This window comes from Leptinotarsa decemlineata, unplaced genomic scaffold, assembly GCF_025532065.1.
Source record: "Leptinotarsa decemlineata unplaced genomic scaffold, Ldec_3_MD MMD2_tig00003335_RagTag_RagTag, whole genome shotgun sequence".
Classification (NCBI taxonomy): Eukaryota; Metazoa; Arthropoda; class Insecta; order Coleoptera; family Chrysomelidae; genus Leptinotarsa; species Leptinotarsa decemlineata.
The window spans coordinates 1,769,805-1,797,478 of NW_027412587.1; the positions used below are offsets into that span (position 1 = coordinate 1,769,805).

The 27,674-nt window shown below is 34.4% G+C and overlaps 1 protein-coding gene across 5 annotated transcripts in view; it reads right to left on the minus strand.

The window, feature by feature from the left end:
- LOC111507432 (uncharacterized) overlaps nucleotides 1-27,674 on the minus strand; it is a 544,290-nt gene that overhangs the window by 114,046 nt on the left and 402,570 nt on the right. The gene's annotated exons all lie outside the window — the stretch shown is intronic.

Here is a 27,674-nt window from a genome sequence, read left to right on the forward strand (position 1 = left end):
GATGAGTTAGATTCTGTGTTTGAGGACTCTGCACCATCATTTACTTCAGTGAAATTTTGAACGTGGCCGTAAGAGCTTGGGGGATAATGAAAGTTTGGAACGTCCTAAAACTGCAACTACCGACGAAAACATCAACAAATTTCACCAAATGGTGCTAGAGGAACGCCAAATTGAAGTGAAAGACATATCAGAGGTTATGAACATGCCAAAAAAAAGTGTTCATCACTTTTAGGCATGAGAAAGCTTGTAATGCATTATTTGGAACCTTTGGTGTGATAATGAATGTTATTGGAGTTTTATTTCAACACCAAACCGTTATTTTCAACACACGTGCTGTTGGGATAAAACTCCAGTAATATTCATAAGAAAGCTGTCCGCGTGTTAGATCAAAAACGTGTTTGAATGAACATTTCCAACGCTCTGCTGGCGCAGTTTAGGCGCAATAAATCCCAGTCTTGGCGCCGATTAATTACTGTAGATGAAACTTGGTAACACCATTTTACGCCCGAAACAAAAATACAGGCTGTGGATTGCAAAGGGGAAACCGGTTTCAAAAAAAGCAAAAACTGTTTTTTCAGCTGGGAAAGTGATGGCGTCTGTTTTTTGGATTAGTCAAGGAGTTATTTCAACTACGAGGCAATTTACCAAACATAGACTATTTTAAAGCAACAAACGATAAATTTAAAGAAAATAATTCGTGGGAGAAAGACTTAAATTAAATAAAGGTCACTAGCACGAAAAAAATCAAAGAAAAAACTGAGGCGTTCTCTATTCTCTTAGATATGAAGACACACTTCAATGAAGGTAAATAAGACAAAGTGTGCCATAGGAAAAAGTAAGTGGAAGGTGTCATAAAAATCAACATACGAAAAAGTAGATCAAGAGCAAGCACTAGATCAAAATACGTCGATGTGGTTGGTCACAGGAGAATATGGAAGATACTCTTCGAGGTGATAAATTGATATTTTTTCAAAATGACATCTGGAAGATGTAACAGGTTTGCACTACTTTCGCATCAACTATTTTATCAGAAGTCAGTAATAACAGTATCTACTAGAGCGTTTCTTTTCAGTAGTTGTTTTACTATCATCGGATATGGAAAAATACGAATGTTTCTTCGAATTTTTAATGAAAATTCTTGCAGTGATAATGGGTCAGCAGGCTGTGTGACAGACAAGTCTTCTGACCCAACAAGAATCTATAACGTATGACGTTACGCTCTAGCTTTGAACACGCATGTAATCTTGCGGGTAACCACAAAACTCGACATTGGCCATATCCCAAATTGTCGCAACGACAACGTTATGGAGTTACTCGGCATGTAATGTTAGTAGCGTGATGTCTGGTTATATCCGAACGTGACCATCTGGTCTAGTTGGCGGATAATCGTAATTCCTAGAGTGGGTGATGTGAGTCATTGATTCTCGAGAAGGAAATAGCCATGTCTGCTTCATAAGGGAAAGTACGAATGACCTATTTTGACGGAGCCATAATCGCAAATAATCGAAATACGAAACAATTTCTTCGATATTTCATGAGAGTTTAGACATATTCAACGTTCGGAATCAAAAAAGTATAATGGAATTTAAATAATATATTATTATCACAAATGAATGAATTAACCCCCAGAAACTTGAAATAGATACGTTTCTGAATCTCCTTATGATTCATTCAAGTTATCCCAAAGTCCTGGCGTACCGATAACTTTCCAAAACATTCTTGCTCCCTCTCCTACAATTGTTGCTTCAATTCGGCGACTTTCAAGTCCTTTAGGTGCACTTTCCTCGAACACATATTTTTCTCTTATTGTCTATTTTTCACAAAACTATATATGTCCACTTCGCGAAACACAACGAATCTCCCTACGCGAACAAATACTCTTTTAGTTAATTTCCCCGCAATACAAAGATTGTCCACCAAGCGCTCACAGATTTATTTTAAAAATTCACTTCTGATCACCACCTCTGTGACAAATTAATCGTTGCAGCAGATCAAGCTTATTCCGTGACATTCAAAAATCGTAATTCATGAATGAATTGTGTGTATTTTCTATAATGTTATCCAATTTGGTACTAAAGAGCCTTGGGGCAAGTATGTTAAGGCGAACCATCGGTGTATACCAGTGAGGGTGATAGTGTTCCATGTAAGTACAATTTATTACCATTCATTCAAAGTAGAACTCATGTGAATGATATCTGATTTTTATTCCACAACGAATGTTTGAAATACAAACTGAGTAGAAAAAAGTATCTTCTGTATAATTCAGTGTTCATATAGAAGTATTTGTTTCGAAAGAATTTTTTCTTTCGTGTGATTCAATGTTTATTGAAAGTAGCTGTTTCAGGAGGACTTTCTTTCAGTTTGTGTCTGAAAGTTACTTCTTTGCATGATCTACACATCCATGTATAGAGTTATTTATTTTCAAATTGATTACTTCCTTCCTTTCTTTAAAAGATTCCCTCATCCCTTTTTTTATATCAAGATTGAATTTCTTGTTCAGCCGCTCGATTAACTTTCTGAACTGCCCTCTTGGGTGAAGAAGACTGGCTCATATCGGTAAAGGTCCTTTCTAGAATTGTGTAGTCGGTTCGGTACTATAATTTTACCGGCGATTCCTGACTACATTCTTTTGTGTTTTTTCGATGAGCCGGTCAGGGGCGGCTTCAGATTCGTTGCATTATAATGTTAATAATCTTCGTTTTGACAGAGTTTCAGTCGAATTCTTGGATTAGATAATAAGACACACATTTTAATATAGAAACTGGGATCAATATTATAAGTGAATTCTTCATATTTCGACTTACGTATTTTGACATAAAATATCAAACTTGCAATCTATCCTTAAAATGAAAAGAAATGTTGTGGTTTAGCTAACCTTACAATGGGGAATGTTCCTCAATTTGGGTTATTACAACAAATGCAAGTTTGAACAAAATAAAGTTGAGTTTAATTCATGAGTTTTTGAAATTCACTTCGAAAAGTATTCAAATTGATGTTTCAAATGTTGGTTTTTAATTTTTAAAAGAATTTGTTTCTAATACACATATTGGCAACAGCGCCTACATCAAGTTGAAATAATTTATACGTACCTAGATATTCTACTTTAAAAAAGAAAAATTATCTTTATAAATCAACAATTAAGGCAAAATATAAATTATAGTTCAATACCACCTTCACAAGCCACATGAAGAACAGTTGTTTTGTTATTTATTTATATAGATGAAGATAGGTTAGGTGCACAAAATGTCATATGTCACAGAATATCTCGGAACTCGGAATATAAGTAAACAGAACAGCACACCTCTGAAATATGTCATCTTTGTTTCATACAGGTAACAGATCCATTGTCCTTTATTAGCTATAACCGATGTTGCCAAATGGTGAAATAGAAACGAATCCCTTCAACTGTTGAATGCATTATTTCATTCCTATTTTTCAAGTATTTAAATAATTTTTTAAAGAAAAAGGTTGAAATGATAAGTTCAAAATGCGTTGTTTTAGAGATCTTTTATGAAAACTACTTGATTTTCGTCAGGAGGAACATTCCCCATTCTCCTCGTGATGAATCGAAACAATAAATAGTGAAAAATGTTCTAGGTTCAATTGATCACAGTATTTTTTATTATAATATTCATCCAGTGTCTTAATACCGTTCACACCCCATTTGAACTAAATGATCATTATTCCATGACAGATTCTTCGGCTATTTGTACAACAACAACAGAAGGTGAGCATATATGGGCATGATTTCCAATAACTTCAACAGGAAGCAAAAAGTCTGTATCAAAGAAGATAATGGCGAGTACTCTTCAGACAACACTGAAATCAGAAAAGTTATTCCATTAGGGAGTGTGTTAGGTCCTTTACTTTTCATAATCTATGTAAATGATTTGTCACAAATATTGAAACATCAAACCCTGTGACCTATGCAGATGATTCCAATCTAATCGTAAAAATCTCACTTTGGAAAGATTAATTCTGAATAATATGATCACTGTTTCCACATATTTTATTGAAAATTATTTTTAAACATCCCTTTATTTTATATTTATATTCAGACAAATAATATACAGGGTGTCCCTGGACTTCCTCTTTTCCTCTCGGGAATGTATAGATGGGGTCAAAATATCACCAGTACTTCATATAACTTTTTTTTTTAAAATCCTTCGTTACCAAGTAACGGGCCCTCGAAGTTACAAAATGAAAAATGTTTTTCTTTGATAACTTTTCAAGTGAATATTCAAAATCATCCAAATTTTGGTAATTGACTAAACAAATGAATTCCTTCGATGAGCTTTCATGCAGGAGTCAGTTGTTTTGCTACAAAGTCAGGAACGGACTACCCCCGATGGTCCACCCCCCAAAACTTTGAAATGACAGATATTTTTCAATATTTTTCAACAAATTAAGGTTACTTGGACAATTTTATGAATAAAAGTACTCGTGTGGAAAGTCGATCGGAGCAACGAGTCTTGATAAAAATGTAGTTTCACTCGACTACATCAAACCCGCTCGTCCACCATTATTTGAAATGAATAATTATCAAAGCAGAAATAATAATGATAACGTTAATTCAACAACATTTATCCTGAGATGTCTACCATTATTCGAAAATATTAGTTTTTAAGAAAAATGGAAATGATAAGTAAAATGTTCATAACGAATTTTTATAATGCAAACACGTTTAACTAACGAAACTCAAGAGCCTCAAGAGCAAACAGAAATGAAAAATCCGCTACAGAAACTGTTCGATATGACCACCTTCTCTCTCTATACATTTTCTTAGTCTGCGAAGACACCCTCTCTGTACTTGAAATAGCATTCCAGGGTCGTTTCGTATGGCTTCACAATGTAATGTTATTCTATTCAACAATGCATCTCTTGTGTGAATAGGTGTAGCGTAAACAAGGCTTTTTAGATGCCCCCACAGAAAGAAATCCAATGGATTTAAATCCGGAGACCGCGATGGCCATGAATATGGCCCACCTCTACCAATCCATCTATTGTGGAAAATATGGTTCAGATGGTCACGCACAATCAAACTAAAATGAGGAGGAGCGCCATCATGCATAAACCACATATCTCTTCGGGTTTGCAATGGAACATGTTCCAAAAGTCCATTCAAATCGTTCTGAATGAACTCCAAATAACGTTCTCCATTCAATCGGTCCTGTAGAACGAATGGTCCTATAAGATGGTTTCCTATGATACCAGCCCAAACATTCACGTTGAATTTCCGTTGGTGTTTGGTTTGCAATATCCCATGGGGATTTTCTTCGGCCCATATATGGAGATTATGAGAGTTGATAACTCCATCTCTACTGAAACCTGCTTCATCAGTGAATAAAACTCGATCAATAAAAGTCATATCCTCTCTTTGCCTATCCATGAACCAACTGGCATATTCCAGTCGTGCTGGAAAATCTTGAGGTGTCATGGCATGTACTTTCTGGATGTGAAATGGGTGGAGCAGTTGTTCCCTAAATATTCTATGAATAGTGGACTTGGATGTATGGAACTGTTCTGATAGATTTCTGATGCTCATTGAAGGATCATCAGCGACGGCTTCCAAAATATTTTCCTCCAATACAACGGTACGTACAGTCCTAGGAGCGCCCTCACCACCTCGTTTTGGCAAAACTGTACCTACAATAATATCGAAATAAAACAACGTGCTCAAATTAATTATCAATTATTACATACCTGTCTCCCTCAAGCTGCGATCGACACGCTCGAATGTTTCTCTTGACGGTACCGTTCGATTGGGAAAATGCTCGGAATACAGACGACGAGCTTCTGCAGCATTACAAAATGCTCGTCCATAAAATACATGCATATTTGCATATTCATTGAATGTAAACTGTTCGGCCATATCAAAAAAATTCAAAATATCCTATAGAATATTGACAATACAATGATAGTCATATGACAACGCACCACTCAACAAAACAAAATCGCATTCCAGTTTCTCATTTTTTATCAAAACTTTCTAAAAGGTTTTTTTGTCAACATCTGTGAAAGAAATGGAACATAATTATTCCCTGGATATTTTTCACCTGATCATGTGCATTTTGTAGTTCATTCGTTTGCTTTTTATTAGTATAGTAAATATTTTTTCCGATGTGCGTTTTTTCAGCTAAATTTAGATTCGTGTTAAAGAATTTCTCCCATAAAATTATAATTATCAGTGAAACTCCTCAACAGTTTAGCTGTGAAGAAGAATTTGAAACATTCGAATGTTGAGTTTCATGAGATTCAGATAACTGATCAACACGAAACGTGATTATTCCACACGTATTATGTACATACAAAATATGGAATGAATTCGATATTTCATAGTAGAGTAGCTTGTTAGTTTAAAAACACCACGAATCTACAGAACTTGATATTTCTTTTGAAAAAATATCTGCTATCACAATTGTGACTTAAACTTCTATATAGGTACTGTACTTTTTGTTTACGACTTCATTTTAGCATACTTTGTATTATTCCTGTTATAAATGTTGTTGAATTAACGTTATCATTATTATTTCTGCTTTGATAATTATTCATTTCAAATAATGGTGGACGAGCGGGTTTGATGTCGTCGAGTAGAACTACATTTTTATCAAGACTCGTTGCTCCGATCGACTTTCCACACGAGTACTTTTATTCATAAAATTGTCCAAGTAACCTTATTTTGTTGAAAAATATTGAAAAATATCTGTCATTTCAAAGTTTTGGGGTGTGGACCATCGGGGGTAGTCCGTTCCTGACTTTGTAGCAAAACAACTGACTCCTGCATGAAAGCTCATCGACGGAATTCATTTGTTTAGTCAATTACCAAAATTTGGATGATTTTGAATATTCACTTGAAAAGTTATCAAAGAAAAACATTTTTCATTTTGTAACTTCGAGGGCCCGTAACTTGGTTACGAAGACTTTTAGGAAAGAAAGTTATATGAAGTACTGGTGATATTTTGACCCCATCTATACATTCCCGAGAGGAAAAGAGGAAGTCCAGGGACACCCTGTATATTATATTTAAGACAAATAATAAAAATTTTAATATTCCTGAATACATTGTACTCGGCACGGAAAAATTATATTTTTCATGTAGTGTAAAAATGCTGGCCATATTAATTTATACATGACTATTTGAACTATCAGGTATACATCGATTTTTGAGGTAAATAACTGGCAAATAAATGCTATGCTATTCGAGTTTTGAAAAAACATATGAACGTTTATGCTCTCGAAATAGCATAATATTCCTTTTTGTAGTATGGAATAATAATGTGTGGAGGAAGTAGTTACATCGAAAGAATTTTTATTTCGCGAAAACTTATTGCCGAAACTATGCCGAATATGAAATATAAAGAGTCGCGTCGAAATATATTTGAAATTGTCAAATTTCTCATTATATATGCTATCTATATAAACGCTTGTACGATGTTTGTATGTGGTAACGAATCGAAATTAGAAAATTATAAACACCAATCAATGAATACCCTTTTGGTCTAAAACGACAAACCTGCAAGCTGTTTTTACATTTGGGAAATTTTCCACACGAAGAATCAGTTCGGTTAATAGTGAGCATTGAGAAAGATTAAATAAATTATCGAAATGTCGGTACAATCACTATCAAACACCCCGACTACACATAAATTTATGAGTTTACCAAAATTTGTTGAGTGAATTTTTCCTCTTTTTTGGTGTAATAGGAATATACATTATGGAATTGACAAATACCTGATGAAAATTCACACCTCATTCAGGTATCACTTTATTGTGAGTTTTCATTGGACTGTTTACATAACGATACCATGTGATTCGCTAGACAACAGCTTCCTGAGATGTGTTCCTACTGACTAAATTCTACCTAATTAATCCTTTTTTAAATAACAATTTGGATGATATGGCCTTCTACACACATATTGACTTATAATTTCACCAGAGTTTTGGTATAAATCTCATAATGAATTGTTACTTGACTAATATGATATTTTTGAACACTTCCACATAATTGATCTCTTCAATGTTTTCTATACAGTGTCACCGATAAAGTCCGCATCAAATGGGAAACTTTTTTATTTATCGTTTAATGTGAAATTTGATTTTGGCAGTAGATTTTGCTTAAGAAATGATGTCAAATGGCATCTACAAAATAGGTCACGTGATTTCCTTAACCTGTCAAAATTGACATTTAAAAAAAGAAACATCGAAAAATGACATTATTCTTCAAAATATCCAAAAATATCAAAGGATAAAAACATTTTCTTTTGTAATTTTATACCCATACACCAAGTTTCAAACCCATAATAAGTATATTATATTTTCACTATTTTTCCGCATTCCTGCTTTTTCTACTTATCAAAATTTAAGCACACCTGTACTAAATCATTTATTTTAACTAAACTTGTCACCGAATTTCTTTTTTTGTAATATAATAATATTTTAAGAGCCTCTTTGATGTTAAAAACAAATTTTGAAAAATAAAAGTTGTCAAACTTAATGCAAAGTTCATCTAGTTTCAACGGGGCTTTCCAAACTATACAGTACTTGAGTTTTTTAATGAGCAAATGGCCTCACAATATGAATTAGAACAAAACGGAACATCAGGAAACAATATCTCAGAGTGTTTATTGTTTTTTTAACAAAAAATACAGTGGAATTTAATCTTAATTAAAAGGAACTGAAAATAAACATGTACCTATACCTAATAGCGAAAAAACACGAAAAAAAGACTCACGACATTAAATACACTACATTTCTGTATGTCTACCATCGCGTTCTATATAGATAATTGTCCTTCTTGATACATCTTCTATTGAGTTGCTGATACTCACAGGGTTTATGTTTAAAATAGAGTTTCTAATAACAGTTTCTAGGTGATTCACGTCACGAAAAGGTCTTTGTTTATAAACGATTTGTTTTAAGTAACCCCACAAGAAAAAATCTAGTGGGGTTAAATCCGGCGACCTAGGCGGCCATATTTGCTCCATATTTCGCCCAATAACTTTGCCCCTAAACATTTCTAATAATTTCTCTTTGACTTGTCTTGAAATGAATAGGAGCTCCGTCACATTGATACCTCAGACTGTGTCTTATTTCAACTGGCATATTGTCCACTATATCACTGATCTCAGTATTTAGAAATGGCAAATAATCCTGAGAAGTTAAATTGTGTCTAAAAAAGAATGGTCCCATTACCTGATTATTTAAAACACCGCACCACAAATTTGTTTTAAATGAATATTGGTCCCGACATTCTATCACAAAATGAGGATTTTCCTGAGCCCACCACCTACAATTCTGGGAACTGACTGCGCCGTTCGATGTGAAGGTAGCTTCGTCGGTCCATAGGATTTTGTAAGGAAATTTTCTGTTTAATTCTACTTCTCCTTGGTACCAGAAAGAGAAATCTAGTCGAACATCGAAATCTCTTTCCTTTAAGGTATTTATAAATTTGGGTTTGTAGGGTTTGAATTTATTTTTATGTAAAATTGCTCTTACGCTTTCTCTTTTAACGCCAGTTCTATCTACAATATTGGTAATACTTGATTTTCCCTGTTCGATAACATCCAGGCAGACAGCCAACTGAAACCACTTGTCGATGCAATGTGTTTTCACCACAAATTAGCACAATTTCAATTTTTTCTTGTAAAGATAACATATTATTTTAATTTTCATACATTACATTGAACTAACGGGCATTAATTTATTCAGTGACAGTGACGTTTTCTAAAACACATTATGTATTTTCATATTTTTTCACAGCCTACCCAGTTTTTTTAAATTAGTGTTGTTAGCGGAGTAGGTAAATGTAAATACTATGAGTTTTTTTCTTTTATTGAATGGGCTTCAAGAATCACGAAATGATGTTTCCTAATGTTCCGTTTTGTTCTAATTCATATTATGAGGCCATTTGCTCATTAAAAAACTCAACTGTATAGTTTTGAAAGCCCCGTTGAAACTAGATGAACTTTGCATCAAGTTTGACAACTTTTATTTTTCAAAATTTGTTTTTAACATCAAAGAGGCTCTTAAAATATTATTATATTACAAAAAAACAGATTCGATGACGAGTTTAGTTAAAATAAATGATTTAGTACAGGTGTGCTTAAATTTTGATAAGTAGAAAAAGCAGGAATGCGGAAAAATAGTGAAAATATAATATACTTATTATGGGTTTGAAACTTGGTGTATGGGTATAAAATTACAAAAGAAAATGTTTTTATCCTTTGATATTTTTGGATATTTTGAAGAATAATGTCATTTTTCGATGTTTCTTTTTTTAAATGTCAATTTTGACAGGTTAAGGAAATCACGTGACCTATTTTGTAGATGCCATTTGACATCATTTCTTAAGCAAAATCTACTGCCAAAATTAAATTTCACATAAAACGATAAATGAAAAAGTTTCCCATTTGATGCGGACTTTATCGGTGACACTGTATATAAAACTTTCATCAAACCTAGGGATGTTGATAATTGATAACAAAGTAGAATGGAAAACAATTACTGCTATATATGAAACACAAATACAGTGGAACTCTGACAGAACCAATTGCACGGGCTCTTTTCTTTATATTTTAGTTTAATGCACATGATTGAACACACACGAATGAATAATAGCAATACAATTTTATAACTGCATATGAGCAGTTTTTGTTATTGCAATATTAGATACAATTCTGAAGTAAGTAATGATGAAATACTGAGGGTTTTGAAGCAGACTCTATTATTGACCATTCCATCCTAAAGACCACTATAAATTACCAGTCTAATTACCGTTATTGAAAATTCATTATGATATTGCACTGGCGTTCGATTTTATTCTATGTTAAAATATAAATAATCTTTTCTTTCAAGTTAATATATAAGACCATCTTTGTGACCATCGTTTATTGATATTTTTTCAGTTTCCTGTCCGTCCCAAAGATGGCGTAATCGTGAGGGAAGTCATCATCGCAATGTCTCATTCAGGTTCATTACCGCTAATGGTCTATGTGGGATCGAAACACTGTTGTCTAGTATCGGATGATGGATACAATGAGTTTCAGCTCTGGTATCGTCTAGTTGCCAGCTTGTGATGAAAGTTGCCAGAAAGCGAATTATAGTGCCGTGATCAATATTAAAGCATGGCTTTACGAAGGACCGCCGTTTGGGCCCTGGTTCATCTTTGATAATCATGATTTGAGTTCATTCTCCATCCCACAGATGGCGTCTTCGAAAGAGGAATTGTCTTCGCCTCCCCTCAAATCAGTTATAGTGAATATATGGAGGAGAGTTGTTTGCGTGGAATGTGACGATTCCTGTTACATGTGTTAGATATTAAGTATTTTGTAACAACATCGTCAAATTGAAACTAAAGATTCCTCTTGATAAATAAACTTTTTTGTTTTGAGAGAAATTATCTATGTTTCACTATCTATGTTTTCCTAACCGTGTTAGGAATCACACGTTGAAAGGTAACACCTTGGTAATCCTTAGCTCGCACAAGTTTCGACTTTTGAGGGTTGTCGTTCGTAGGGGTGCGACAGCTGGTTAACGGAAAAACAGATATATCCTTATGTTATCGAATATTGAACAAATACTGTCTAAGTAAAATTCGTCCAATATTGATGAATATTTTCAGTTTTTTTTTGGCAAAATAATGTTTACAATATCCAACCAATGATTTTGTTACAATAAATTAGGATTTGCCCTACATATGTATGTTACTTGTCTTGTATCTCTGGCTTCATGAAAAAAAAATTATAAAGACATCTACATCAGTATCCCTTGAGCTAATGGTATCTCCTCGCTAGTAATTCCTTGAGTCATGAGATTTACTCTATTCAGGCATGTCACTTCGTTGATTCAATTCGCATTTCTCTTTCTCATTTCCTTCTCATTCATGTTACAGCTACTGTGAATTCGCTGGTCACTTTAGGTTCTCATCGACACTCCATGTTTCTACCACTCGCTATTGTTGCTAGTTCTGCTGTATTTTCGCTAATCTGTCTTGAAATCCTATCTCGGTATCCCATGCTCGATCTGCTCCATTTTTTTCATGTTTTTATTCTTTGACGTCCACATATTCATTTGACGTCTGATACTTCTTCGTCCCAGAGTATATCGTACAGTTCAGATTTGGCCTCTTGCTACTTATTGCTTTTTCCAGAAGTCAAGTTTACCTTCAGGAGATATCATCATGGATAATAGTTCAGGTATTTTATTACATTACAGCTTGCGTCAAATCCAGTTGTTCTGATTTTTGCAGACTTGTTTATGATGTTGGCCTAATGAATAATCCAAGTTTGTTACCTCGAGCGACGAAAAAAATCCTGAAGAACTAGTTTTTGAAAAACTTGCATTGTAAATTTGCTACAATATACTAGAACTCTCTCTGTAGAGCCAATAGTTTCCGAGATTGAGCCTTTCAAAGTTCATCATTCTTTTCGAACTTCGCAATTTTTTGCAATTTTGTCTTTCTAATTAATTAAATTGTGAACCGGATTATATCATCGAAGGTTTTTATGATGGAATGTTAAAAAAGAAAATGAGAAGTGTGAACGATGATGTTTAAGGGTGAAGAGTGAACTAGGAAGACATTAAAATAAACAACTCAAAGAGGAAGGACAGAAATGTAGACGAACTGATGAATTCTTATTTATGTAATGGAACACATGTTATAAAAATAATAGTCAGTTTTGAAATAAAACAATTCCATCTTGGAATTCGTCTATTATTTATTAAGCTACGAATAATGAAGTAAAAAAAAAAGTACAACAAAAGTTTATTTGTAGGAAATTGGGTAAAATTAAAAATAAATCGAATTGAGTGATAAATCAAATTAGAAGTAAATCAATACAGTAAATCAATTGAGTAATAAATTAAAAAATTAAATTAATTTAGCCCTCTTGAAAGGTCCTTGTTGAGGTTCGACCGTGTCTGGATCGACGTATTGGGATGGCATATCCCCATCAAAGGATGGTGATGAATCGTCGACGTTTCGTGCCCACAAGTCATCCTCCATTTCGACATTGGTGCCTGCACACTGATGATCATTTTAATCCTGACTTTCTGCAGCTGCACGCGTTCCCACAATCCTTCGAGCAGTCGCAAGAAATCATATGCAAGAGGTGTCGTGGGGCTTCATTTTTGGTCATCATTTTGGAGTTGATGGCTTGTGGCGTGGATATCCACACCCAGGAGAGAGTTCAGTGTGACTCCCAACGACGCCTGTACCTGTAAGAAGATTGTACATGAGAACAGAAAATGATGAATGATATGTAACTGATGCCAGGACAAATATTTACCTGATGGTATGTCCGCAAGGAATGAAATCGAACAGAGTCTCGTGTAGGAGGTAACTTGGCTAAATTGAAGCTGATTTTCGTCGCAACCCTGGCGAATAGTTGGTACCTTAGTTTGTCAAGGTTGTGGGTGCTAGGATTGCCTCCGTATAGAGCAATTATGACTCGCTCTCCTGCTGCTGCTATCTCGTCAGGAGTAGAGTTGATGTCGAGAAAAATCGCAGCTGGCTTTTCAACGTCCGGATTTTTTTCGACTATGGACATCATTTGCATCTTTCCTTATCCAATAAAGCAGGATGTTGAGTCACAACCACTGAAGGCATGGATGAAGAGGAAAAGCTCTGGCGTCAAAGATGATTTTGAAGAAGTGATGCTGGAATACCTAACATCTGATGCTTTGCCTCTTCCACATTCATTGTAAAAAACTTCACGTTGGTTTGAGATCGCAGCAAGGATGATAAGCAAGTCAATATTCTCACCAACGACTACCACTATATCATAGGTAGAGGCGGTAGGTACAGCTGCAGGGATGATGAGCCTATCAGCATCTTCCTCTGCTTGGAGTATTTGAATGTTGTGATTTCCCATTTTTGACAAAGTTGTGTTTGGCGCTCGAGGTCATAAACTTGGATTATTCATTAGGTCAACATCACGAACACGTCTGCAAAAAATAAGAACTACCGGATTTCAAAAATTAGTCCTTTAGGGTTATTATCGTCAAAATTGGAGAAAAAAACCGATTTTTCGTGGTTTTTTCGATTTTTGACAGTTGCGTTCGGCGCCCGCGGTTCCAAACGTGGATTATTCATTAGGCCAATATGACAAACAAGTCTGAAAAAAATCAGAACTACCGGATTTGACGCATACTACCCCAAACTTTCAGGCGACAAAGTTACTGGATTATAAGTAAACATCCCAGAATTTACTGCCGTGCGGTATGTCAACCTATGTGGTTGGCCTCTTCATTGGGTTAATATAATTAAAAAATGAAAGCCAAATTCTTTTGGAAGGATACTTACTACTACCAGTCATTCCATGTATCGATTCAACCTTATTGTAATCAGCAAAGGAAATTTAGAAAACTGTTTTGGCCAGAATAACATATTTTCAAAGAAAGTATCGAGACGTTGATCACGTTTGTTCATTGTCCTTGTAAGTATTTGGTAAGAAGATATCTCCATCCGAAATAGAAATCGAAAATTACATTCCCAAACTTTCTGTCAATGTTTCTCGACACGTCCGGGCCTTCTGGACTTCTGTTTGTATTTGTGTGAGTTTGTAATATAAACTTGAGCGAACCAATCACAACTTCGACCGGAGTGAAAGCAATTAAATCGACACATGTAGGGTTGTGTTCTGTAAACATAACCGTGTTTACGTGCGGTTTACCAGAATAGTAAATCAAACTGCAGTTCGTGACGATTGCTAATAATACATATTTACAGAAAATCGGGGGGTAAACAGTTATAATTTATTTATAGAGAATTGATTATTTGTCTGCTGTTGTACGTTCTCATTTGATGGATTCGTCAATACTGACAGAACTGCATTCAATAACTGGAAGTTTGTAAAGGTGTAATATCGGAAAAAATTATTTGAATTGAAAAAAACCAATAAAATTTTTCAATGAAAGCATGATATAACTTTTCAATTGATAATCAACTATTGAATCAAATACAATTCAATCACAAACAACAATTATATAACTGAATTTCAACAGCCTCATTTAAAATTTGTAGAAAAAAAATTATATGATGCTATATGTATCCGGAATAAAACATTGTCAAAACTAGAAATTTTTATTTAGGTTACGTTGTCTTATTTTTCAATGTGTCACTTAATGAAAAATTGGTCAGAAATTAAAATTATCGGCCAGTTCCATTCAATTTTAAAATTATCTTATGCGGCTTAAATTTTGAATAAAAGCTAAAATTTTTGTGAAGAAAAATTACCAGATGATGTGAATCAGGTGACTAACTATTCTTGATTGATTCTGAAGTTAAACTTTGAATGCAGATAAAAATAATCCTATATGACACGATACATGATGGAATTGGCCGATACTTGAAAATCCATAAGTAACGTACTCAAAAATCACTTTGTGAGATTTTCACAGTTTTACAAAAACGCAACACGTGTTTCGCAATACAATAACTTCTTCAAGCGTGCCTTTACTATATGAAACGGACTTCACTTGTCACACTATGAATATTATATACTGTGATTTTTGAAAGACAATATAAATGCTCCAAAGAAAACCTGATAGGATGAAAACTAGAATATAAAAAAAGGAAAAATAGAAAGAAGGAAAAATTATGAAATGAGAATACTGCTGCTACTACAAAACTGCATAGATGAATTCGAAATAAACAAGATATATTTCACAAAAAACTCACATCACTTATTTGCTTTCACCTTCTAAATATTTCCTTCAAAGTGCTTTAATAGTTAGCACTTTCACCATATTTTGAAAATATTCGAAATATTATGGAAGAACACCTATTTGTGAAAAAAGCATTGGACAATCTGTAGTGAACTATAAGAGGATTATGGAATGTAAGAATATGATTGTAATTTCTTACTTGTGATTCACACTGATTGATGAAAATTCATAGATGATCACATCATGCCATTCTATACTAAGAATTATATCTTTAATATATTTTTTCAATGGAAACGAAGCATTCTACCTCTCTTTTTCATTTCTGATGAAGGCAATTCCATGGAAATTGTTTCGTTTACGTCTCCGTGACACGAACAGAATCCATCTACGAGAATATCCGTCACTACAACACATTCGACCTGAGCAATTCATCACAGTCTTCCGTCATATATCATGAACTAATTTAGAGTGAACTTTAGTAGAATTACTAACAAAGGTGTGCGATAAAGAATTTTATATGAAGCAAGTACCGAAGCAGAGAGTGAAAAGTCAGAGTAAATATTATATTTTCTGATGAATGTGTCAGACATTTACGAGTATATACAAATACGAATACCTACCAAGAAAATAAATATTTCGAAATAAATATTCTAAACATTCACCTCGCACAATTTCCTTATACAGCATAGTACGGCAAAAGCTTGTATGATAACAACTACTTTCCTAGCTAATATCACTGGTACGTTATGTTATGGCATATTTGATTCCACCAAGAGCGGTACATATCAGAAATACGCGACGGACTATGGCTGCCCATCGTTTTGAGGTTCAACTCAGTACACCTCGAACTGTTTAAGAACTTTCATTTATGTGAAACAAACTTCCTGGGAACGTTTTTCTAAATGAATTTATTCTCCAGTGATTCAAATCCAACGTAAATCGCTACTTTCGCACAGACACCACTCTTCGAGCGTCTTGGGGATTTTCCTGGAGTGCTTGTGCTTTGTCCAAACATCTATCAATCAAGCATTTCTTGTAGGTATTGGTATAGATATGTGGATGATGTTTTGGTATTTTTCGCAGGTACTACGAGACAATTAGATATTTTTATAGGTATATTAACGAAATTCATGAATACATTGAATTCAATATTGGAGGAGAAGCGGACAATTCAGCCAATCAATTTCTTGGACTCAACAACTAGTAGAATGAACAACAAACATGATTTTCCAACCTATCATAAACCTTACCATGCGAATATTACCATTAATTACCATTCTACCTATCCGTATCAACACAAAATAGCATCTTATAGTAGCATGATTGACAGATTAGCGAATTGCAGTAAACAACGGATTCAAAGCTGAATTAATAGATGAAATACTTTTCAAAAAAAGTCTATGATAAATTCATAAATTCGAACATACAGATTCATATTAGAATAAGGAATCAAACCCATTTTCTTAAACAACAAATTATGACGCCAGAGTATGATAACGAAAACAAAAAACTTTTTATCCTATCATGAATCGACAAGATGCATCCTGATATGGTAATATCAGAATCATATAAAACAAAGAAATATACTGCTGATGAACTTAAATCTAAGTCGAAAATTCAAATACGCTCCTGTATCTCTGTGTAGGATAAGAGCAATTGCTAACTCGCTATCAACGATACATTATTTCAATCTCAATGAAGGTTGGAAAAAATCAAGGCTAATCGATCTCTAGAATCTAGTGGGAGTAAAGATTTTTATTTCTACTCCGAACCTCGTACAATGAACAACTTAGTCTTGGTTCAACTTGATTTTCCGATACGACCGAATAGCGGTCTCTTTCATTATTTCATTCAACGAACAAACAAAACTTTTTGAGAGAAAATGAACTTCGCTAACTTCTCTTCTCAAAAAAACTTCAGAAATTATTTTACAGAGTTTCAGCACCGATGAATATTCTAAAGAAATACCGTATATCAATATAATTTTATGTTCAGTACATGTCAGGGAGTATCCGGTAATATTCTGAAGGTTTGATTTTATCAAAATAATTTTTCAAGATATTATTGGGATTTCTATTTCTTTGTACGAAGATAGGGAAACTTCTAACAAAAGAAAATTTGGTTACTTTTCAAGAAATACATGTCGAATATACAAAAAACTTCCGAGAATTTTGGTGATTCGATAGTAAATAATAATAATAATCTGAGCCTTGCGGGAGCGCAAGGCTCAGATGCCTTGCGGCATTCGACAAAATAGTGAGATGCATTGAACAACTGATACCACTTTGGCGAACTCGCTTCACCATAACATCTGGTGAAGCAAGAGTACAAACAGGGTGTATTTCAGGGTGATTCCCTCAGTTCCCTTCTTTTCTGCATCTCACTATTGCCATTATCCGTTGCGCTCAGAAATACTTGAGGGTATAATTGTGGCACCCCCAGAAACCGGAGACACAAGGTCACCTATTTGTTTTATATGGATGATCTTAAACTTTATGCCTCTGGAGAGAAGGATCTCCATCAATCCTTGAGGGTGGTGGAAGAGTACACGTATGCTATCGGTATGAAATTCGGGATGGACAAATGTGCAATGGTCTATCTCAAAAGAGGACGATGCGGGGACTTCGACAGATCTGGTCATCGGAACTGTCGGGGAAGAACAAAGTTGCTGCAACAAATATGCCTGCCGTTCTTATCATATTCTACTCGTTTGGAGTAGTGAAGTGGACTCGGGAGGAGCTGTATCAACTCGACGTAAAGACCCGAAAAATGATGCATCTCTATAGGAGTTTGCATCCCAAATCGTCCGTTCCACGGTTATACTTCCCCCGACAACAGGAAGGCTGTGGACTTTTGAGTTTGGAGTGTCTACATGATAAAATGGTACTGGACAGGAGTTTGGATCCCCTTCTCTACATGGTCCGTGATCATGAGAGAGCAGAAATTGGAGGATTTCTCTTTAGGACAGCTGCCCGAGCAGCTGATGAACTGGGTATAGTTTTCGACAAGGTGACCACAACTCTGTCACCTAGTTGGAACCCGGTCAGCAAAAAGTTCAGGTAAAAGCCGCAGATATCACCTCACTTCTGCGGAAAGACAAGGATAAGCCAATGCATGTGGTCTTCTTCAATAACATTGGAGACCTTGGCGTATCAAAGAGCCTGACGTTCGCTTTTCTCAGGTCGAGTGGGCTCAAATCGGAAACTGAGGGGTTCATCATGGCTTGTCAGGATGGAGTCTTCAACACCTTAGTCTACCGCAGTCGCGTGATGGGTATAGAGGTTCCTGACACAAGGTGCAGGACCTGCTGCGAGGCGCCCGAGACCCTAATGCACTTGCTATCAGCATGTCCAGAATATGCGGTCTCGGCCTATATCCATCGACATAACGCGGCCCTATGAGTGCTATATTACCATACACGGCACTTTTACGGTATTGACGAGACACCGGTGTTGCCCTACGCTCCGGGGGATATTGAATCCGTTGTGGAAAACGAGAAGTACTGAATTTATTGGAACTATTCGTTCCCCACCCTCAGGCTCATATAAGCTAATAAGCCTGATGTAGTCCTTCTCGACCACCAGAGCGAAACGATATTTGTCGTGGAGTTTTCAGCTCCTGTCGAGACGAATATCGTCAGAAAAGAGGAGGAAAAACGGATAAAATATCAAAATTTTCTCTTCGAACTCCGCAGACTCTATCCAGATCACTCTGTCAAGATGGTTGTTCTGATTATTGGAGTCCTTGGTGAAATGATGCCCTTTCTACTCTCGAATCTTAAAATCATACCAGCTTGCCGTAATAGGGTAGAAATCTTAGCCGAACAGATGCAGAAAGCTGTCCTTCTTGGCTCACTGCGCTTGCTGAGGGCACATGATTCTCGGACCCAATGATCACTTACCCCACGGTGTGAGGAGTGGTCGTTGGTTGATAATGCTGGCGCGCCCTCCAGAATGTATCGGTGCTTCGGGGGAGAGGGCCTGACCAGCGCATACTTCGGTAAAAAAAAATAATAATAATAAATGGGCTTTATTCATTGACATACATTGTTTATGAAGAAGAAGTAGATACAAAAATCAATGAAAGGACAAAGTTCAGTCGAGGCTGTTTTACAACTTAACCTGGGTGATAGCATGTATTATATAGAAATATAAAAGTAATTACCTAGTATACATTGGTAAGAAAGTAGTTCATGAATCTTTGTGAAACTAAGAAAAAAACAAAGATTATGAATTACAAAGTAAATACTAAAAATCTATTTAGCTCAAATAAGGTGAAATATACAGTAAAACATACACAAAAGTGAAACAAAGGGAAAACCATATGAGCAAGGCATAACATGAATATATTATCTACCCAGAAGACTTCAGATATGTTTTCAACTTTTTCATGAAACTATATTTGGAGTAGTGTCTAAATTCACTGGGCAGAGCGTTATATTGTTTGATAGAGTTGTAAATAAAACTACGAGAAAAGCAGACTGTCGAGTGTTTTGGAATAACAAAAGTGTGACGGTTTCGTGTCCTCGAATTATTCTGAGATTTGAAAGTTATATAATTTTCATGAATATAATTTGGCTTTTTGTAAGTGAGGAATTTATGTGTATTGACGAGTAGGTGGAACTGCCAGATTTTAGCAATCGGTAACCAAACTGACTCCTCGAACTTGAGGAATATATGGTCGAATTTTCTTACACTATAAAAAAGACGATTGCAATTGTTTTGCATTTTTTTAAAGCGATTTACATCAATTTGTATGAAAGCAGGCCCGTAGATTACATCGCAATATGCTAATCTGGAAAATATGAGGGCTTCGCAAAGTTTCAACTTCAATTTGGAAGTCATAATATCTCTACTCTGATAGATTTGACGAAATATACTGTACAAGCTACGACAAAGTGAATTTATATGTTTGTGAAATCTCAGATTAGCATCTAACCACAAACCCAAGTTCTTGCTTTCTGTAATTATTCGTAATAAGTCTTGTGCAAGTTGGATTTCAATTCTTCCTTCAATTTTCCACCTTTTGTGTTTCGAGCCAAAAAGTATCAAATGAGATTTTTAAGAATTCAATTTCAGGTTATGGGTTATAGATAGATCCAGTAACTTTTGTGGATTGCTGTTAATTTTTTCCATTGCCACCTGCCAGTTACTTGGAGGAAATCAGTAATATGACTGAGTGTCATCTGCATAATGATGAACTGTGCAATGATCAATTATTTTATGGAAGTCAGATATATAGAGAGTTTGTTTGAAGGTGATTGACAATGTTTCATGATGAATTTCACTAGTTCGGACTTTCATTGTCTATTATGTAAAATGTATGTATGTAAATGTATTTCTTTATTTTTTGTTCAATCGTTTTAATTTTACTTGTATTTTATTTCACTATTATTTCATTTCAGTTTATTTTTGCTTAATATAATTGTTATTTTCAGCTATTTATTTTTAATTCTTCTTTTTCAGTTGTTTCGGGGATTTCAAATCATTTTACATATTAGACAATGGGAGTCCGAACTAGTGAAATATATAGAGAGAACAGAAAGGGGCCAAGTATAGAGCATTGAGGTACTCCATAGTCAACAGGTAAAATATTAGAACACTTTCCATCCAGAAATACTGACTCAATCCGATTTTTGAGGTAACTTTTCAATAGATCTACAGTACCTTCACTAAATCCGAGGAATGACATTTTCCTACACAGAATATTGGAGTCTAATGTATCGAATGCTTTACTGTAGTCCAAGAGTATCATGGCAGTTACTTCATTATTATCAGTTGCTTTGTATAAATCTTGGGTGATGCTGACAAAAGCGTTGGTGGTGCTTTAGAATGTACGAAAACCAGATATGTCTTTTTTATGAAAATGTAGTGATAGTGAAGAAAAATCCTTAAAAAACTCGAAAAAGGGCCTGATCAAAAGAGGCTATCCATGCTGGATGTGCACCGTTTTATGTTACATTCGTTTTAAAAAATGATTTCGAAAAGTTCCTTTCGCAAGGACACTATTCTCTACATCAGAGAGTCTGTGAAAATGGTAATTTGAAATTTAATTAGTTGAAACACGAAGAAATGGGGAGTTCTAAGTCCCAGGGTATAGAATCAAGCAGGCTGTCGGTCGTTCACTTTTCAAAAAAATATCTGCGAAAAAAAATTCCTAACTTCAATCTTCCAGATTATTGAAGTTGTGAAATTCAGATCTCCAATCAGACGGATTTCTAGTAGCGGATTTCCACATATATAAGAAATATTCCAAAGGTCTAATTTGAGTATTATAAAGCATTATCATTAATAATAATAATAATCGTCTTTATTGTTACCCAGCTGTAGTTACATACAAATATTTAAATAAATTAGAGAGCTAGTTGCTGACATAACAAAAGGCGAAGTTCAACTTAGTTAGCACAAGTGCTACTGAGTTGTTCTTCTATAGTTTCTGTAGAATGTTTCTAATTTGAAAAAGTGTTTCTGAGAAGTTGTCTTTGTCATATATTGGTATTTAATATAACGCTCAATACATTTCATCGAAATGTCAGGTTCTGCTACACCGTCTTAGAGAAAATTCAACCTTGGGATTTTTTGGTCTGAAATTACATTTTACTTGGTTAATTGTCAACAGAAACTAAAAAAAATGCTGTAGTCTTCATTGAGATATGAATATTTTTGTCGTCGACGTAGAATTACATTGACAGCTGATAACCTGGCATCTAAGTAAAAAAAGGTCAGTCAGCAAAACAATATATTGGACTTCTGGTATTTTTCAATATGTTATTGATGTACAATAGAGAAGGAGTTGAAGATAATATGAACAAGAGCGATGTTGAAGAGGTGACTGAAGGAGAATAATCTTCAAGAGAGCTGGATACTGATGAATAAAAACGATTTGGCAAACTATAAAATCGGAACCTAATTACTGAAACTTTGTATTGGAAAAGATTAACAACTTTTTGAATAATAAGCTTCAATATTTGTAATTTTTTTTTTCGTCCTTCAAAAGTTTCCTCTTCTCCATATATTACCGCAGTTTTTCCATAAAGCTCACTACACATATGATCAACCCACTGGCTCAATGATTCCCTCAAAATACCGTATCATCATATAACTTTAATGAGCCTTTTTCCTGAGAATAGTACAGCAAACGTATCACGAGAGGCAGCACTAGTAGTAGGGACAAACAATAAACTATCCACATGTAAAACAGTGTTATTTACGTAATATTAATTTATTATTTAAAAATATAAATCTGATATAAAAAAAATATTTTGTGCTAGTATAATGCCAACAAAGCATTGCAGTTTTGCGAATTGTACGTCGGATAATCGAAATCCGGAAGTAAAAGTGGATTTAATAGTGCAAAAAATAAATAAATATTCATATGTATGTTCTAAACATGAAATGAATAGTAAATTTTTCATAGTCATATATAATGAGATATAACCTCAATCGTTTATTAAATTATATTCATTATATTTAATTAAATTTATTTCATCACCATCTATAATTGATTCATATTTTACTCGGAAATAAGTCTGAAATTCATAATTATTTTGAATTTATTTTATTACAGTTTGAATCTACCGCTACTCGTTTACTAGAATCTGTATACTAACCTGTCTATTAATTCACTTTTTTTTCCAGTTACTTTTATATTACGGCATGCAAGCCAACGCTTTAATGTTACAACATTGTTATCCTTTACAAGTGCAAATTTTTAGTTTCGCTCCAGGAACATTTTCTTCTGTTAAAAACATTCTTTTTTAATTGTACTTCACCATATGTTTATATGAGGATAAGGCAGTGTTTGTCCCTACCGAACTACTAGCGCTGCTAGTGAGTGATTTTTCGTACTTCAGGAAAAAGGTTTATTAAAAATCATCGTTCAAAATTGTCAAATTCGAATGGACGCCAGATTTCAAAATATTCTACAAATATTCTGCAAATGTCAAAACCCAAATTGTCAAAAATATTAATTTCTGAAAATATTTTATTTTCCAAATTTATAGCCTCGGTGCACCGCACTGTAATTATCGATCCAATAAAAGTTCATTTAGCTAAATATAGTTATGATATTCGGCCATTAACGATAATGCAATAATGCTGATTGGCAATATTAGACTTCGACCTTAAATCGGAAACAAGAGTGTGTGAGCATTTCAGCTACCTTCTTAAGAGAACAGATCCATCACCCCTGAAAATGTACCTTCGGCTTGTTGTTGGCCTGTTAGATTATATTTTTGAAAAATCGTGCCATTGTTGAGGGCTCTGTTGTACTTTCATTTCAATAAACTATGATTATTATTTCTTTGTAAATCCTACCATCTGAGTTAACCCCCAACTCGCGAGCCATTTGGGCCATGACAATAAGTTGGCTGGATTAAAGAAAATAAAAGTAACATTTCATTCAACTGAAAGTTTTATCACAATCCTGAACTGCTGAAAATTCTCATTATCTCATCGAACTTCTTAGATCTTCAAAGAACTCTGAAAATTACTTTCAGCTAGATAGGTTTATGATTTCCTTGCATTTGTGTTGGAACATTCCACGTTTTTATCGATGCTTGGAAACTTTAGAAGGGATATATCAGAGAGACTAGGTGTGTGGAAAGTTGTTAATTTGACATATTCCGAAATTCAGGGCATTTCAGAGAATTATCAAAGGAGTGGAGAACGATAATCACAACTTATTGGCTTATTAGCAATACTTGTTTATGAAATCAACTATATCAATTGCAAAAAACATGAAAAAATAATTGCGAGCCGTCACGGGATGTCTGGCAGATATGAAAACATCAATAATAATATTTTGTGACCCCTGTGATGATTGTTGGATATTGAAATATCTATAAAAAAAATTTATTTTATTGTAGCTTTAATATACTAGTAAACTCAAGAATCTTTGTGTGATGTATTACTAAAGATCTCAAATTAAAAATATTAATAATAAATGTTTCAATATAAATTCCACCATCATTAGAAAATCAATTGATTATTTAATTTTTTGTCCTTCCTGTTAATAACAAATAAAATAACATTTGTGCGCTACTCGTCATCAGCTGATTTGGAAATACAATTTCGTCATTCTTTATGATACATATTTTTTAAGCAAGTGTTTTAGTGCATTATTTTTCATAAGAATGAAATTGAAATTAATTAATAATCATTTTAAAAATATTATATGTTATAGAAATTGTGTGAATTTTAATTTAACCAGAAAGTAGATTTTACATTTGCTGACAGTTTGATTATTAAGATATGAAAATATAATTAACTAACTGATGACTTGATAGTGTGGCGTAGTGTGTCTTTGCTTTATTTGCAGGAGGCTGCTCACTTTCACTTTCTCAGTTATCACTGTCAGACATATTTAATTTTTAATTATTTATTCATTCATTCATTCATTCATTCATGTATACTGTAGTTAACACAACTGTATGCAGTACAGGTATCCGAGCTTAGTGTTTCGAAAGAGATAGCGTATCGCCGAACTAGTGGGAAGCGAATTGCCTACTGGGAACCAGTAGGCCACCCTTTCCCAAAAATAATTGTTACTCTTTATCTCAGTCGAATTCTGGCAAGCATAAGTCAATCTTAATTTTATGAAATAAATCGAAATAGGGAATGTACTGACCACGTTTCGGTCACGCCCTTGGTTGGAATAACAAACAGAATGTATCCGAATGTACATTATTTAAAGGTAACCTGACATACCCATGCACAGATTCCTCAAAGCATATATCCGACCAACTTTGTATGTGTGTGTGCAAACAGTTGTATAGAGAGATGCTCACAGAACAACTCTCTAACTAGCAACTCTGTTGATTGTTTTCTGTGTACATCGTAGTTTGTTTGATTTTAATCGTCTCTAAGTATAACGTACTCATTTCAACGTTGATTTGTTGAAGCATCTTCTATTATATTACCTCTGTTATAAGCGTAGTTCGACTTGTTAAACTTTGATCTGCGAAATTAATTTTGACTTGGGTGTTGCAGTAATAGAATTCGCTCAATTTTTTGACCATCAAACAGGAATGCTTACAGCAAATTTCTCGAAAACGTGAAGTGAGTTTGACAATGATATACAAAACTAGGATATTGTATTTGTCAGTTTATTTCCTCGAGGGTTCAGTTGTAGACAACCAAATGTATGAGGAATCATCAAAAATGTTAAAGTTATATGATTCTCATAGAAGAAAAGACAAAATACTGGCGTTAACAACATATTGGGGGTTGATCCTATTGAAATAAGATGGCATCTGACATATTTCACTCATTGTAAGTTTTCATTCAGTGTTTATTGATATTTTGGGGTTTCCATCTAGAGATGTAACTTCTCAGGAAGTTTATTCCACATAAACGTAGTTCTCCAAATGAAATAGTTCTTAAACAGTGGAGTTCGAAGTGTATTGAGTTGAACCTCAAAACGATGAGCAGTCACAGTCGGTCGCGTATTTCTGATATGTACCGCTCTTGGTGGAATCAAATGTGCCAAGTCACTTGAACACATCCCGTGGAAGTTTCTTTGAAAGAGAGACAGGTCTCCAACCTTTCTCCGATGCTCTATACTATTACGGTGGCAAATTTTCTTATGCAAATGTTGAAAGCATATTTCCTTTGAAAAAAAATAATGGAAGACGGTATCGTGGTATAAAAACTCTCTCAAAGAAATTATGAAGAAATTGTTGAAGCTTGAATCCATCTGTAATATTAGGAGGTTTATTCACCACTGGAAAATCTATAAAAATTTCAGATCTAAATATGAAAACAATTGATATCTGCAAAAAATAAATTGAAAGCCTTTTGGGGAGTTGTGAACTATGAGAGGAACAAGAATGGGCTCAATAAGTTGCATAGGCCAGCAACTTATTTTGAAACAAATAACTACTTCGATGATTCTCAATTTGTTTTTCCAAAAAACAACTCAATTACTCGTGACTGTTGTGGGATACATAGTAAAAGCAATACAAAGGCATCCATACATCAGTAATACTATATGTCTCTCATGACATCCTTCTTCAGGAGATGAGTTATTATGGAATGAGAGGAGTTGCTCCAAACATTTTTGAAACTTATCTTAAAAATCGCTATCGCGTTGTAGTGAGAGGTCGGAGTTGAAAACTAACATACATAGTGTCCCGCAGGGTTCGGTCCTTGGATCATCAGTTTATTATATATATATATATATATATATATATATATATATATATATATATATATATATATATATATATATATATATATATATATATATATATATATATATATATTAATAATTTGCCTCAATTGATGTTGTCGAATGAGTGTAATCTATTTGCTGACGACACCACCCTGATTACCTATCACTATGACCATCAGCAACTAACAACATTGTCATTGACGGTGCAAGGAAAATAAATATTGGTTTCACGCTGAAAAGCAACAATTCATTGATAGTAAAACCCAGATTATTTCATTTTTTACAATCGACTCTCTCATGGAGGACAAAAACGTTAAATTATTGGGCATAACTGGTGATAACAGACTTGGCTGGAATGTCGTCTCGAACAACTCAACCATAAACTTTATAGTATAGGACTGCCTGCCCGGTACTGACGATGCTCAATAGGCTGAAACAGGTGTCTACCGGTGGCTCTTAAATTGAAATCAATATGGGAATGATCAGAATAGTACTTATCTATTTATCTTTCGATTTTCATGGAATTATTTTCCAGCAGCGTGACTGCATTAACCTTTCTCGATTATATATCATTTCTAGAAACATGTGGATTCGTTTTCCGATGGCATTCCAGGTTAGCTTCCCGAATTTCTGCTACCGCAGTTTTCGGTTGATTGGTCAAACCACCAACACTGACATAAAAACTTGGCAAGTTGACTTGGGTGTCACACCAATAGGTGGTTCCACTTATGTCTCGCTTGCGTTTACGCAGTTATTTTTATTAACTACTTTTCTTGGTTATTATCTTCAATCGAAGACCGCCTGCCCGGTACTGTCGATGCCCAATAGTTTGAAAT